Below are 15,568 nucleotides of genomic sequence, written 5' to 3'. Positions count from 1 at the left end.
TTAATTCAATCATAAATAAATCAAAATATTTATAATAAAAACATAAATATTTTTTTAAATTAGAGTTAATTTTTCGCTATTAAAAAAAACATGATAAAAACTTGAAAAAACTTTTTTTTAGAAGAGAGAAGGTAAATATTATTCATTTTAGATCAAGTAAATACAGAATCAATATCAAGTTAATGAATTAATAATTAAATCATTAATGTCATTCATGATCATATGAATACATCCAATCCGTGTTATGACCTTGGTAAATCATTTTTACTATCGATATTAGTAGAAGCCTGCAAAATTTCATTAATTTTTACATACCAGCATTTCATATTTTATACAATTCTTAATATATAACAAAACGTATATTAATAAATTATAATATACAGTGTGCACTTTACTTTTTTCCCTCTTTATAATGTATATTTAAATTAGTGATATACATCAGGGAGTACTATAATCAATGCATCCTGTATACACGCTCGATGCTACATCAAAAACGTGTACAAGACTTCCTAAATATGACTATATAGTTATTTCTTTGATCAAAAATATATATATGATATACAGCAGGGAGCACTTTATACTGTGTATTCTTTATACATACTCCATACTACATGATGCAAGACGTCTGTAAGATTTTATTAATAGGACTAAGTTGTTATTTCTTAGATCAAAAATGCCTTTATTTCAAACATACATACATTCATACGTAGAGATATTTATAATTTACTATAACCATATATATATTGTTCAAAAGTAAAACCTTTTATAATCCTGCGTATTCAAATACACTTATGGCTTTTATGGATAAATATAAATATTCAACATATCTCCCCCCTCGCTTTTTTAATAGTATCCACAAATCATTATTAACAGTATCTAATTATTTTTCCTCTGTCATTTTCTACCTTACTTATTAGTGTTTTAAAGTTGATTGGTTGAACTTTATTAAGCTGTTCTTAGGTTGTAAACAATTGCCTACTATTAAATGAAATAAATGTAATTGTGGAAAATTGGCTAATGACTATATAATTTCATAAGTATTTTTTTTTTTTTTTTTAAAAAATGAAAATATTTAGAAGTACAATAAAGATTGCCATGTATTTTATTGGTGTGTATTCAGACTATTTAATCGTAGAAACTAAATGCAACATATTTATAACGTTTGAGAGATACTATATAATTGCTATGTCTCATATTAATATGTATGTAAAACTTTTAAGTGTATAAACTTCACATGGATCACATTTAGTATCCTTCATGGAAGCTTTTTGACGATTTATTAAAATGTATTTGCTTTATTATTTGTTAGCCGGGAGTTGTATCCTACCCATTCCTGTTTTAAAAGATAATTGTCTTTGAAAAAATAAATATAGAATGTGTTCGTTAAATATATTGATGTCACGCAAATATTTGTTCAATAATCATGTACATCATCATGTATGTTAAAATAGAAAGTTACCTTTAGATAACTTTTATCACTGAGTGTCATAAATATTTTTTACCCAAAATTTATATGAATATATTAGTGTGTAAGATTCTTTTTTTTTTATTTAGTATATTTTCAATTTATATTAATCTGTATTTTAAATATTTTGTAATCTTTACCACTATCAATTTAATTTAATTTAAGGAGTCTACTTTAATGTTGAAAATGATCGTGGTATATTAATAACTTGTTATTTAAGGAATATGCACTATAATTAATATAACATTAAACTAAAATGTTATTTTTTATTATTACTGCATGTGTTTTAAATTCTCTGTAAAATTAATAGTTTTGTATGATTTTCAAAATGAGATATGAAAACCATCATTGATGAATGAAGTAATGATTAATAAAATTATGGGAATAGTATATGTTTTATACTATTATTTTTTTATTAAATATTAATAAAGAAATTAGAAAATTGTTGACAATTACTCTTCGAAAAGTAACAATTTCATTGATAGTATCAGGAGGAAGATCATCGAATCTATACGACGTGCACACGTAATTTATTTTTAAGGCATTTAGATATTATAATCTACAAACCTCAAAAAATCTTCCCCTTGAAAATGAAAAGGTTCTGAGATCTAAAACATTTCTTGTTTAGAGGAGAGGCAATAATATCAAACTTTAATTTATCATGTTATTTTCACTCCATCAGACCAGAAACATTTTGATTCACAGAAGTTCCTTAATTTAAAAGGTAAGATTCAGTCTTGAAAAAACGAACAGTATTCACGCTTTCCGTTCATTTTTTGAACAATGAACGAAAAAAGAACGATGAACAGGGGAAAATATGAACGGAATTCAGTTTGACGTTCATTTTTTTTATTGTTTATAGCAAGTTACTTTTTGAATCTTTAAAAAAAAAAGATTGTTAGATCTTTTTTTTGTTGATTATGGATAAAATTATCATTAATATCTTTGAGGGTGGCTAAAATGTAGTTTAATATGTATATTGAAAAATTATAGATCTCATTTTGTGTTAACAACTTTCAAATGCTTTGTATATTGATTATTTTCTATGTAATGTCTAACCACAAAATTTGTAGTTTATTAACGATTTTTCATAGTGGGATCATAGTTATTGTCCAAGTTGGACAAAGAGACTTGCATTTTGAGTGAAGAGATCATTTGCAGGCATCAAAACTTGAATAAACAAAATATACGAAGTAATAAAATTTGGCTGAAGGTATTGGTAATTCTATGGAACAAGATAAGAATTCATTACGATTGGAAATGATTGATAGACGCTTATATTTATTCACTGAAATGGCTACAAAAAATAAGTGATCACCAAATCCGTACTTATAGCGCCTCTGCACATAATGAATCATTATTAATAATTAATGTTTACATAGTACCTCTAAACTTAGTTGTTTTTATAAAAAATCTTGTTATTTAACTAAGCATGGTAGCATCATAGGCTCCTGCGACCTCCGATTCAAGGTGTGATAACATAATAATGTACTGCAATGGAGGTACTGTCTAGATTTCATGTCTCTTTTCATTTTTAACCACGCAATTTGTAGTTTTGTAGGAATATACAATGGTGTCCTGTAATTATTATATAACAATACTTATTTAATAAATTTAGAGGGATACATATGTTTTTAAGGCCTAGTAGCATACACATCTTGATGAAATGGCCCAGCAAGCCGTGGAGGATTTATTATTACTAATCATAAGTCATACACTATAATTTGCATTTGGGAGTCTTTGAACAAAAAATTTATTTTCGAATTAGTTAAGTTTTTTTCTGGCAAATAATTCCTACAAACAAGAAACACTTACTATATACTTATACTGATACTTTTTTTTTTCTTCATTGATCTAGAAAGTTGCATCATACTGATATAAATAAACATTTTAGTTTAAAATTACGTTCCTAGAAAAACAGAACAACAAAATACTACAATGCACTCCAATACACATGTTTAAAAAGATGACTCACCAATAGGTCAAAAAAAACGTTTCTGAAAGTTCAAAAAGCAAACATAATAGAGAAAAAAAAAACAACAAAAAAACAGAATAACGAAAAATAAACCAAGCAAACGACTATTTTGAACTAAAAGATCTGTACTTTTTGGTTTATTTTTGCTAAAAAGTTGATGTTCCCTTTGATTTTTTTAAAGACACACCGACCAGAAGGTCTATGAAGATTTTAAAGAAAAAAACGCGGCAACCCCAGACCTCTTTTAGCTTGTAAGGAGATCTGGCCAGCTAAGAATCATCAAAAGGAAAAACTAAAGATATTTTACATAAACATCGGGAGCTTATTCCACAAAATCCATACACTTCAAATGATTAATGACGACCACCAGCCTTCATTGATATGTGTCACCAAAACTTGGCTAAATGATCCTATAAACTCCAAAATCATTCTAAGCAACTATTTTCTAATTTCTCGAGTGGGTTGTAACTCATCAACCAAATCCAGAGGGGGTGAGGTCGATATCTACTGCCGTAATGATACAAGAGCTTTTAATCTCCAAGAACACCCTGATTAATTTTTTGAACTGTGTACGATTCAAGTTCAAAATTTGAAATGCATTTGTGTATAAAGATTACACAAAAATAACACTCCAATAACAAAAGTAATTAATAAAGGAAATTAATAACTCAGCCATAATGTGCGGGGACTTCAAAATTCCTGCAGTTAACTGGAATACTCTGACACCTTATTCCAATTTAGCAAATCTACTTATCCAGGCTTTCCTTGGCTTCTTTCTCCACTAATATATCATTGAATCTAAACACATCAAAGGAAACATATTATATCTTGTCCTCTCTAATTCATCATGTAATATTAACACCGAGGTCATGAAGTTTGTGTCCCTCTCAGATCACTACGCCATGGTTATTGATGCTGATTACATCGTCAATTTGAAATAGCCACACGAGTCACCCACATACACTATAGATTTTAAAAACTTCAATGACATAGCAATCCAAACAAGCTTGTTATCCATTGACTGGGTTTCACTCTTCTCCACCCCAAATATCTCCACGAACATGGTACGAGGTGTCGAGGATATGTGGTATACATTTCATGATATACTTCACGCCCTTATTGATAAGTAAGTTCCGAACAAAAAATCTCATAATAATAAGGGCTCTCCATGGACTAAACGGAGCATCATCTTATTAGCAAAGAAGAAAAGAAAAACCTTGTGGGAATACAAAAAAATCCCATGTCCTCAATACTTAGAAAATTATAAAGCTCTCCGAAATGATGTTAAACTTGTGGTGTCTTCGAGTAGACGTAAATTTGAAAATAAATTGTTTGCTATCTTTGATAGAAATAACCTTAAAACCTGTTTTCTCTTATATAAAACACAAATTTGGGCCGTTCAATATCACTTTTGAATTTGAATTGGATGACGGTACTCGAATGACCGATGACCATAGCATTGCAAGTCTTTTTAACGACTTCTTTCACTCAGTTTACGTAACAGATTCTGTGACTCCCTACATTGATCAACCAATCCCAGGTAACCGTCTTCGCCTATCCAAGATTTTCTTTGCAGAATCAGTTGTCCTGAAAGTCATTTCTTCCCTCAATAGTGCTTTCTTGTCGGGTCCTGATGGTATTTGTGCTTTCTTCTTGGAGAAACTTAGTATTGTTATTTACTTCCCTCTTACAATGATATTCAACGAGTCGATGCAGGAGGGAGTGGTGCCGCTTGACTGGAAATGCACCAATATTATCCCAATACTTAAGAAACTTTTTTGACGATCACAATATGATATATCTAAGACAACATGGATTCCGAAGTAGAAGGTCTTGTCTTACAAACCTGTTATCATTCTGGGATTATGTCGCTCTATGTAGGGATTCTTCACTTGATTCATATATCTTATATTTTGACTTCAGCTAGGCGTTCAACAAAGTGCTGCATGGTGGGCTCGAGCACAAAATATATTGCATTTTATTAAATAAAATTACCTCCAGTCTGAATGAGAGTCTCTATAGGAGGCCGAAAGCTGAAGAACTCCTTCACCACCTGGCCCCTTGAAAAATCCTGGAATTCTTTCTTGATCCGACTGATAAGTTTGTCTTTGGTGTTGCAGGGGTTTCATTGGTCTATCATTCGATCGTGTCCCATACAAAAAATCCCTCATATTCAGATCCGGCGTGTTTAAAGGCCAAAAGTATGGTTATATGAAGTAGTCAAAATTGTCTTGGAGCCGTTTGAGACTTTTGGCCTCAAAATCACCTTTACAGACCTCAATTATCTCCTAACTTTGTGAACGAACATATCACTGAGTCCAAAAATTTGAATAATTGTTATGTTGTCTCTCCCGGTACATATTCCAAGAAAGGGTCAATGCCTTATCCCAATCTTTGGGACAACAAATTGTCCATAGATTTCAGTTTTTCAACTGGTGTAAGTTTGAATATGCTATGAAACAAAAAATTAAAAAAAATTAGCTGGCTATGTGGCTTCGTTTGCCCATGAGAGTGTGGCAAAAAGGTGGTATAGATAGCTTGTGCAAGCTATGTATACGTATTGTGTCTGTAATTAAAGCCCTCTTATTGAATATTTTGATTATTACTAGCATACTTATACTAACGGCGAAATTGAGTTTGATAGGGCTTAAAATGAGTCCATTTCGATGATGTACAGGGTGGTCCAGTCAAATTGGGAAAATCTTTAAAGGCTTATGCAAACGAACTAGATGGAGTAGAACCATAATTTTTATTGATTTGAAAGCTACATTTACTGATATTTAATTTAATTATTTATATTGTGATCCACCTTTCTCGAAAAACTTGGCTACACAGACCGGAAGTTTTGGAAGGCACGGGTGAACTCGTGCAGAACCTGCTTTGTTATTGAGAAAATCTATAATATTCGTTACTTTTTCCAAATGTATCAGCTTCCTCTGTTCAGATATAAGATATATTGATGTCCTCCTACTTGATTTTGCACTAATGTCATTCCGGATTCACACTATATAAAATCAATCCTGTATATGCACAAAGTGAAAAAATTGTTATAAAATATATTTTTTAATATAACTTAAACGTTTATTAGTTATAGTTTTTAGTAATACTAATAATGGTTGTAGCGTCACCAGCACATTACATGCTAGTTACTTATATTATGTATATTAAGATAAATAAATTGAGTTACACCATTTTGGGACATGTTGATAGTTACTAATGGATTTTTTATTGAATATTCAAGTATTTAATATGTTAATAATAAATTATTTAAATCGTTTTTTGTAAGACGATTATTTTAATCATATATTATTAACTATATATAGGAGTTTGCCTGAAGCACAATTTTTACGACTACTCAATACATTTATAGTATAGATAGTTTTTTATTATATACTTACGAGGAAAAATACAAATATGTCTATAGATATGGGACATGGGTCATTTTATTTAAAGATAAAACTTTTTATGCTATTTGAAGGTATGATCAAAGTTATTAGCCAAGTAAATAAACAAAGATCATGTGGTTAATGGTTGGCCAAATTAGAACTCTATGTGAGACTTTTTCAGTTAGGAGCATTGAATATTTGTCTAAAACTAACTACACAACCTCCACAAATTTTCACTTTTCACGAAATGAATATGTTAGATTTTGTGAAGGGGGAAAAAAGTTGTATACGAGGTGTGTTCAAGAAATAAGGTGACTTTTCAAATTTTGTAAGGATAGAAAATTTGTTTCCTTGTTTTGATTTTTAATTTTTTTTATGTTAACCACGGATAATAGTTACTGTTTCAGCTTTATAATATGTTTAGTTTGTTTGTGTGATGCATAATAGTTTGTATTTTATGTGTTCGGCGATTTTTGGCTATTGAAAAATATGGATCAAAGAATTTGCTGCAAATTACGTATATACGGTAAAATTGATCTGAGTGAGTAAACAAAATGTTAACTAATGTTACAAAATCCTTCAAGATGCCAATTACGAGCCTCACGCTGGACACCCAAACAAGTCAGTAGCAGATGAAAACCATCAAATTACTATCAGAGAAATTGCTGAGGATATTGAGATATCGGTTAAATTGTGCTATATATTTTTTTACAACGTTTTTGGAATGAAACGAGTATCAGCGAAGTTTCTTCTGAAACTACTTAATTTTAACCAAAATAATTGCCAAATTTTTTTGGCAAACACAACAAACAATCATGCCTCAGTAAGCCACCATATTTACTGGATTGGGATCCATGATACTTTTTCTTGCTCCCAAAACTGAAAAAACTTATGAAACGACGGAGATTTGCAAAGGTTGATTGAATAAAGACTGCATTGCTGGAAGATGTCAAAGCTTTGCCAAAAAGTGCTTCGAGGATTGGAAAAAGCATCGGCACAAGTGTACTGTTTCTGAGAGGGATCACTTTGAAGGGGACAAATATTGATGAATCAATTAATATTTTTTCATAAAAATATAAAGTCACTCTACTTTTTAAACACACCTCGTATGTCACGAGGAAACATGTTACAATAACGTCATCTGTGGTATTACAAAAAGTTGTATCTTCTTTGTGGTCAATATTTCACGTAGACATAAATCTACTGAAACTAACAGACGTACTTTGCAACTTGGTTTATACCTTTGCTTTTTATGAAGTCAATAATTAAAATAGAATATTTTCCTGTGAGTTTATCAATATTGATGTCGTCCATATTAAAAAGGTATAATCAACCAAGTTTTATATGACAAAAAATATCTTTTTCATTAAGACTGAGGAAAATACTGAATTTTTGTTTTGTATTTATGTGATAAAATAGGACCATTAAAACTATTCAAATTTTGTCTTTTTGGATAGACCTATATATTCAGTTGTGTACCAAATTCTGCTAAACTCTTGATTTTCATTTAACCATTATCTATTAAAAGTTTACAGCCTGTACAAACTATCTATGCTGCCTCTTTGGTGCACTCTCTGGGCAAATGCAGTTAATAAGGCAGCTGATTTTTTTGTTTGTTAGATAGTTTGTTTAAGCCTGCGCCAGTTTAAAAAAAGTGAAATCAATTGACGTATTTATTGTTCCAAATATTTGGAAAAAGGAAAGAAGCCCTCCTTAGAATTTGCGCTGGAAACGACAACATAACAATTGCTATAACCAAAGTGAACTCTGGATCGTCAGGTTTGCCAATGGGAGGCAAAAAATCGGTTCAAGTGGCTCCAAAACGTTGGATTAAGAAGGAATTACAGGATTTGACAAGGAACTAAGTAGTGAAGACCTGCTCACGCTTTAGCCTCGTACAGAAACTGTAATTGAGACTAGAGGTAATTTGATTGAATAACATAAATTAAAATCATCAAGCTTTTGAATCTAGTTTTATTTTTTGAATTTGATAAATGGCTGGAGAGAAAATAGTGTTTAAGAAAAAAAAAACCTTTTTGTGGCACCGATAGCTTGCTCACCCTGTTATAAGGACTCAAACTTTTTATTTTACCACCTTTTTTTGCTATGTCTTTACGTGTACGAATAAAACCTTGTAATACACGTCCAAAAAGTTTATAAATTTTTTAATTCAATTATTGAACATTATGTATTTTATGTGTAAATGGTTATCTAAGATCAGATGTGCACCAAATGCAATACGCCTAGCTACTTTGCGAAAATTATTGTGTGTCACATTAACTACTTATCATCATCAACGTATTGAAACCTTATAACGTTATTTTTCAAAGTATGTTTTTCAAAGTTAACGGAAGAGTCTAATGGAATAAGTCCAAAATTTTGTGTAAATAAACTTTTACAAAGATGCCAAAGTTGAAAAAAGTATTCTAATTATAGACACCCTAAACTTTTCTCGAAAGTTTTCTATTTCATTTCATTTTAGATATGTTATATGTCACTAATAATTTGTTAAATTTATTTATTTTATTTTATATTAATAACTAGTAAATCGTATCATTTGTCATTTTAAAATTGTCTGATTCTCGCGATATAACTTTTATTAAAATTTATAATTGATATAATTGTTTTTTTTAGATGTATTTTTTAAAATTTACACATACTTATTTAACTTAATATTATAAACATCCTTTATAATACTTTCATAAATTATCTTAATAATGTTCAATGTCACGATAAAGACGTCATACTTCCTAATTATTAATATCAAGATATAATACAGTGCCTTTTACAAATTGTAATAAATTAAATACTAATTATATTTTAAATATTGAAATTCCCTACTTGTCGTGAATGAATCTCTTCAATACTGCAATCTTGAATATCTTTCACAAACAAGGAGTCAAATCTACTCTCTTGAAATGAATGATCAAGTTAAAAGTATTTTTCTTCGATTTACTTTTTTAAGCCTTGGTCCTATCTCTTGGAGTACATATTTGAAGAGTTTCCGTATTTTCGCTCATCAAAGGGGTCTTAGCTTCAAATGGTGTGCAAGGTGTTTGTCTAACATACGTTCTTCGGAGTAATTCACTTGGGTATGATCTATGGATTCAAACATGTAGATGTGATCCACAAAAATCGAATTTTTTGTTGACAACTGTAGATTTTGGATTTTTTTTTTTTTGCGGATAACTGTGTATTTTTTTTCCCGGGCCGGAGTTAGGGGGGTTTATTGTCCTCAAAGTAAACACATAAAAGTAACAGCAACAAAACTACCCTCTAAAACAAAGAAATACTCAAAATAACCAACCAATAACCATGTTTAAAATAACAAAAATTATAAAATGCCTAGATAAAATATTTACATATCTAAAACTAGTTTATCATTTAAAATAGACCATTCATAATCAATAAAACTTCCGTCCAGAGCTTTTGGCTTCTTCTCAATCAATAATAGTCTTTAAACTCTAGACACAAATTTTAATGTAACAATATTAGCTCTCATTCAGTCTCACGATAAGAAGTTATCCCCCTCATCAACCGTTATTATATATAAATAATATTATAAAACCTAAATATTGTTTAATTCCTATACTTCCATTCTATGAATAAGGACACTTCATGAATAAATAAATATCATCATCCTCTCCTCCTCACACAGTCTTTACAAACACTTGTACCGTTCTTTTCACTCATTTAATTGTAGGCATTGAATTTGTAATCAACCTATAATTTACCCACCATGTGTAATGGGAAATAAGAGGGCATTGAATACTATTTAAAATGAGTTGGGCATATTTGTTGATACCCCATCTCTTCCCAAATTTTTTGACAAGCCTCAAACCAGATGAGGTAGGTGGGGTTATGTAGTTATTGATCCTGTCCTGCGAAACAATCCTTATTGATTGGAAAAATACATTCACAGGTCTTTCAGGACAAACCAACGTAGCCTTTCTTTTAACTGTGTATTCATTTATCCAAATGAGCCAATCATTTCGTAACTCCTCCAATTTTATATACCCCACCTACTGTGTATTTCCAAATTTTTTATTTTTGTTTGAATAGCTGTGGATTTTAATTTTTTTGGAAAAAAATTAAAAAACCTAGCCCTTTTCAAAATATAACCCTAAACGACGGACACCCCTTAGATTACATGTAATAGTACACAGTAAAAATAAAACTCTGTATTAGAAAATGTTTATAATGATCCTTAAAGTATCTTTTCATATGCCATTCGTCTTTGAAAAAACATTATAATGAAATCTCTTATTTCATTGTTTATATACATTAAATTTATTGTCAATTAAACTTTTTTTAAATAAATTATAGGCATATTTAAAATAATAGTAAAGAAGAAAAAGAAAACAATTTTTAACCATTATAGCTTGAGTAATTTTTATATACAAAATTGTATAAAATTTACATTATTGTTTCAAGAAGTATATATTACTCTCTTCTACTCCTTTAGTATGTATTCTCTTTAAAAAATATTGTTATGGAAATAATACTATAGAACCATTAAATTCATAAACACATTCATAGAAACATTAGATTGGTTCTTAAAATTGTTTCTTTTTATATGTGGGGGGTCCAAAAAAGTTATGTTTGTGCACTTTTTCATTCTGCAATACTAGTTAAAAAAATATCTCTCATGCTAACATAAAGGACAAAACAAGTGCGCGCTATTCGCAGCACGGAGATTTTTTTTCATAGAAAAAATTGTTTTTTGAGAAACTTATTTGATAACTTTTGAAAGATTAGTGCATTATATAAAATAGTTATTTCTTTGAAAGTTCTCTATTTTGACTTTTATTGACTTTTTGTAGGTGGAAATGCTTTATATTACTACCATTTTTGGAACTTCCAATTTTTTCTACAATCTCTGAACTATGAACTGTTGAAGATTTAGCTTTATATTTATTTTATATTTTATTAAAATAAGTGGGTTCTGCAGGGGTGGGCTGAAAAGGCTGCAGCCCCTCTCCTCCAACAAAAAAAAAGGGAATTTTGATTTTTACTATAAATTTTTTTGGTCATTCGAGCAAATTATGCAGCAGAGCAAAAAATAATGAAATATTTGATTTTTCCCCAAAATTTAATTTTTTGTGAATTTTTGAATTTTTTTAAAATATCAATCGATTTTTGAATTTTTTTCAAAAGCATTTATAATTATAAACTTTTTTTCAAGAAAATAAAAATTGTCCAAAATTCAAGCCTGCCCCCTCCCCCCTAAAATATATATATATATAATCCGTCGGACACCCCTGAAAAGGAATAGTTTTTACTATGTCCCTCCAAGATTTCGATATAAACATTTTTTAGAATCAGTCTAATATACATCTAAAAACATTTTCTATAAATAAAAAATACATTCCATAAAAAAATATAATAGTTTAAAATTCCAATGGTCGAACAAGCTCAAGTTAGCTACTACTACCATATTCGGCGATTGAATAATAAAACTTTATTTAGTTAAACGATCATTCAAGTCCTTATATGTATGGACCTTTGTACATATATACAACATCATAAGTCAACAAAGCACTCAAACAAAAATTAATTTGAAACAATAGATGTTATTTATATAATGTTATCATATTGATATAAGTTTATGTATGTTTACTATTTTTCATTACAGCTTCTATATAATGTGTCGGTAAGCAGGACCCTTTTAAATAAGGGAGTTGTATCTAATTTGTACTTACAAACGATTTATATTCTCACATACAATAAAGCAAGAGTTGAATAGTGATTTGGAATTCTCTCCACCTCTTTTTTTCTACTTTTTATTTCATTACTCATAAAGGAACTCTTTGAGAAGCGGCTTGGAAATGAATGTTGGCAATAAAAATAAATAGTTTGGACAAAACAATAGATTACAACTTATCTTTAATTTAAATCTAGTGAATTAGGTTGGAGTTTATGTACATCCTATCTTTTTTGACAGCGGCATAATAAGGGAGTTCGCTGATTGGAAAACATGGACAAAGGTGTTTTTTTTTCTACTTTGAGCTAAGTGTCAAATAGTAAGGTTTGTTCACTTTTTACTCTTCTTTATTGATGGGTATTTAGGTCAATCATGACTTTTACCTAGTAGCCTTAGGATAAAAGTACCTAAAAATTGGCTCATTTTATATTTGTTTGTAGCCATTTTATGTAGATATATATTGAACTTGGATAAGTGTCTCAACATAATATATATTCATCTTCTTAAATAGGGATTTAGAGTAACGGAAAATGATTTGTATCATATATGTATTAAGTTTGGAAATGTTTTCAAAAATTATTAGTTTCGAAAGAAAAGTAAAGAGGGATTGCTTCTATTAAATAGTAAATTTATGTATTATTATTCGATGACAATGTGTTTAATCTTAAGAAGTTGAATAGTTTTGGGATCTATAACCTCCTATGCAAAGTCGTTTTGGAAAATTAAAATTAGGAAGCATGTAACTAATTTCTCGAAACTAGTGATTTACGAAGGTACGAATTCGGCTTCGGAATCCATGAAGGAAAACGAAGTTATTTGGATTCCAAAGTTTTTTTTAACACACCTTGCAGTGCGCCAAAGTCTATTAATAAATATGTATATCATATTAGTATTGTGTCAGTACTTAATTCAGACTGAAAACTGGAGTCCCGTCCATTTCAGTCTCGGTCCAGTCCAGTTCTGTCCTACAAATCAGTTCTAAAGCTGATAAACATCCGTCATTGATGACGTTCTCAACTGTATGATATCATTTTTCTTTAATCATCACTAGTACTGAGAGTTCGAAGGACCGACAGTCTTAAGGTCCGGTCCCTAGGACTGATAGGACGTGCCCTAAGAATGACTGGCCCGAATGAATAAGGACTGACATAACATTATATCAAATCAAAAAAATATATATATTCAGTTTCTCTTTCTATCAATAAAAAATATTCAAAATATCAAAGCTTATAATTCCCTTTTTACAAAATAAGTTGTGTGTCTAGGTACTATTCAGTTCTGTGGTACTAATTCAAAATTAGAATAATCTAAATACTCATTGGACCTGTCTTCATAATTGTAAAGCCACTACAAGTTTGGAAGAAAAATATTGCACGGTTTTAATGATTACTCTTTCTTTTTCTCGTGTATATCTAATTCTGCGAAAGAAAAGGGATTTGCTAGTCTATTTACAGTCCAATTATGTTTTGGGACCTTGTTTGGGAGCACTTTGATATCAACTATGTAAACAAATGTTTTGTAAAATGTTGATCATCCATTGTTTCCATTGTCCATAGTCAAAATATTCCCAAATCTGATTTAAAAATTTTCATGAAGGTCATTTGAATGTTGATTGTGGTGAATAACGTCATCATTATTGAGGTCTGTCGATGACAAGTTGGAAACTGGAAAAATTCACGCCTTCTCATTTTCTGCTTCATCAAATTTATTGTTCCAAGTACTCCTAAATTAAATAGGTAGTTAAATAATTTTATTAAAATTTATACTTTTTTCGATTCTTTTACATTGAAATTTTGGAGTGGTTGATTAGAATGATTTTTTTAATTTAAAGTAACTGATTGTCTGTTCCTGCTGATGTTTATGAATTTGAACAATTTTCTCTATATAACAGATCTCAAATTAGATTTTTAATTTTTCCAAACAACATGTGGTGTAGCTGTAATTCGATGATTCAGTACGTTTTCAACACTAGAATTTCATAACTAAGAAAATATTTTTTTTTCCTTTTATTAATCCATTATGAAACTACTCAAGTTTAAAATTCGAAAACTCAAATATATGCTATTAGACTAAAAGTGATTGGGGCTACAGTGTATAAATGTAATTATGTTTTTAGATTTCTCTCAAAGTTTAACACGAACAACTTGTTATAACTCGTTGTTACTATTACAGTATGAATAAATAAATTGAAAAAACAAAACAATATATTAATAGTGTTGTATTATAAATCTTACAGCAAAAAAAAAAAATGATACTAATTATTTACCGTGCCTTGGTTTTCACTAATTTTATAAAAATGAGTTATAGCTGTAAAAATATGTTAAATAACAAATACGGCGGCGTTACTTAACCAATATAAAAGTTTATAATGTACTTGAGTATCAGTTGTTGCATTTGCAACTACCCTATCCCTGATCAGTGGTCTGAACGTTGATTTCTTAAATTCGAAAGAGCTTTTGTAAATCGGTGATGAATTTTCAATAGTTAATGAATCATAATTCAATAGTTGGGAAAAATTTACTAACTACTAGTACTAAATTTTTTTTACACCTTTTTTATGGTTCTTTTTCGAGGAAAGTTTGTAAAATATAATAAAGTTAACGAATAGTGAAAGGTCTAATAAGTTAACCTTCGCTCCACAATATTGATGTCCTGCGTGTGGAACATGTATCAACGTATATATAAATAAACTAAGGGTAGTACCGCTCATCCTCCCGAGTAATTAAGGGACAAGACAATTGTTTCTTCAAATGCCGAGAATTATTTGATGTAATTGTCATTTTTTTTTTGTCTCATAGTAATAGGGCGCATTTAAAACTATAAAAATTCAAAATTTACTTATAAGTAAAGAATTACTTCCTGGGCATATACGTTCCCACTCGGTCATAAAATAACAAATATTGAATATATTACATAATAATGAATTTCAACCCGAAATATTATATCCTTTGTATTATATAATAAATGAACATAACATGATACTGGAGCATTACTCCTTATTGTGATAACATTGCATATATTCTGAGTGCAAAGGAACA

This window comes from Lepeophtheirus salmonis, chromosome 8 (genome assembly GCF_016086655.4).
Source record: "Lepeophtheirus salmonis chromosome 8, UVic_Lsal_1.4, whole genome shotgun sequence".
Lineage (NCBI taxonomy): Eukaryota > Metazoa > Arthropoda > Copepoda > Siphonostomatoida > Caligidae > Lepeophtheirus > Lepeophtheirus salmonis.
This window is presented reverse-complemented; position numbering follows the sequence as displayed.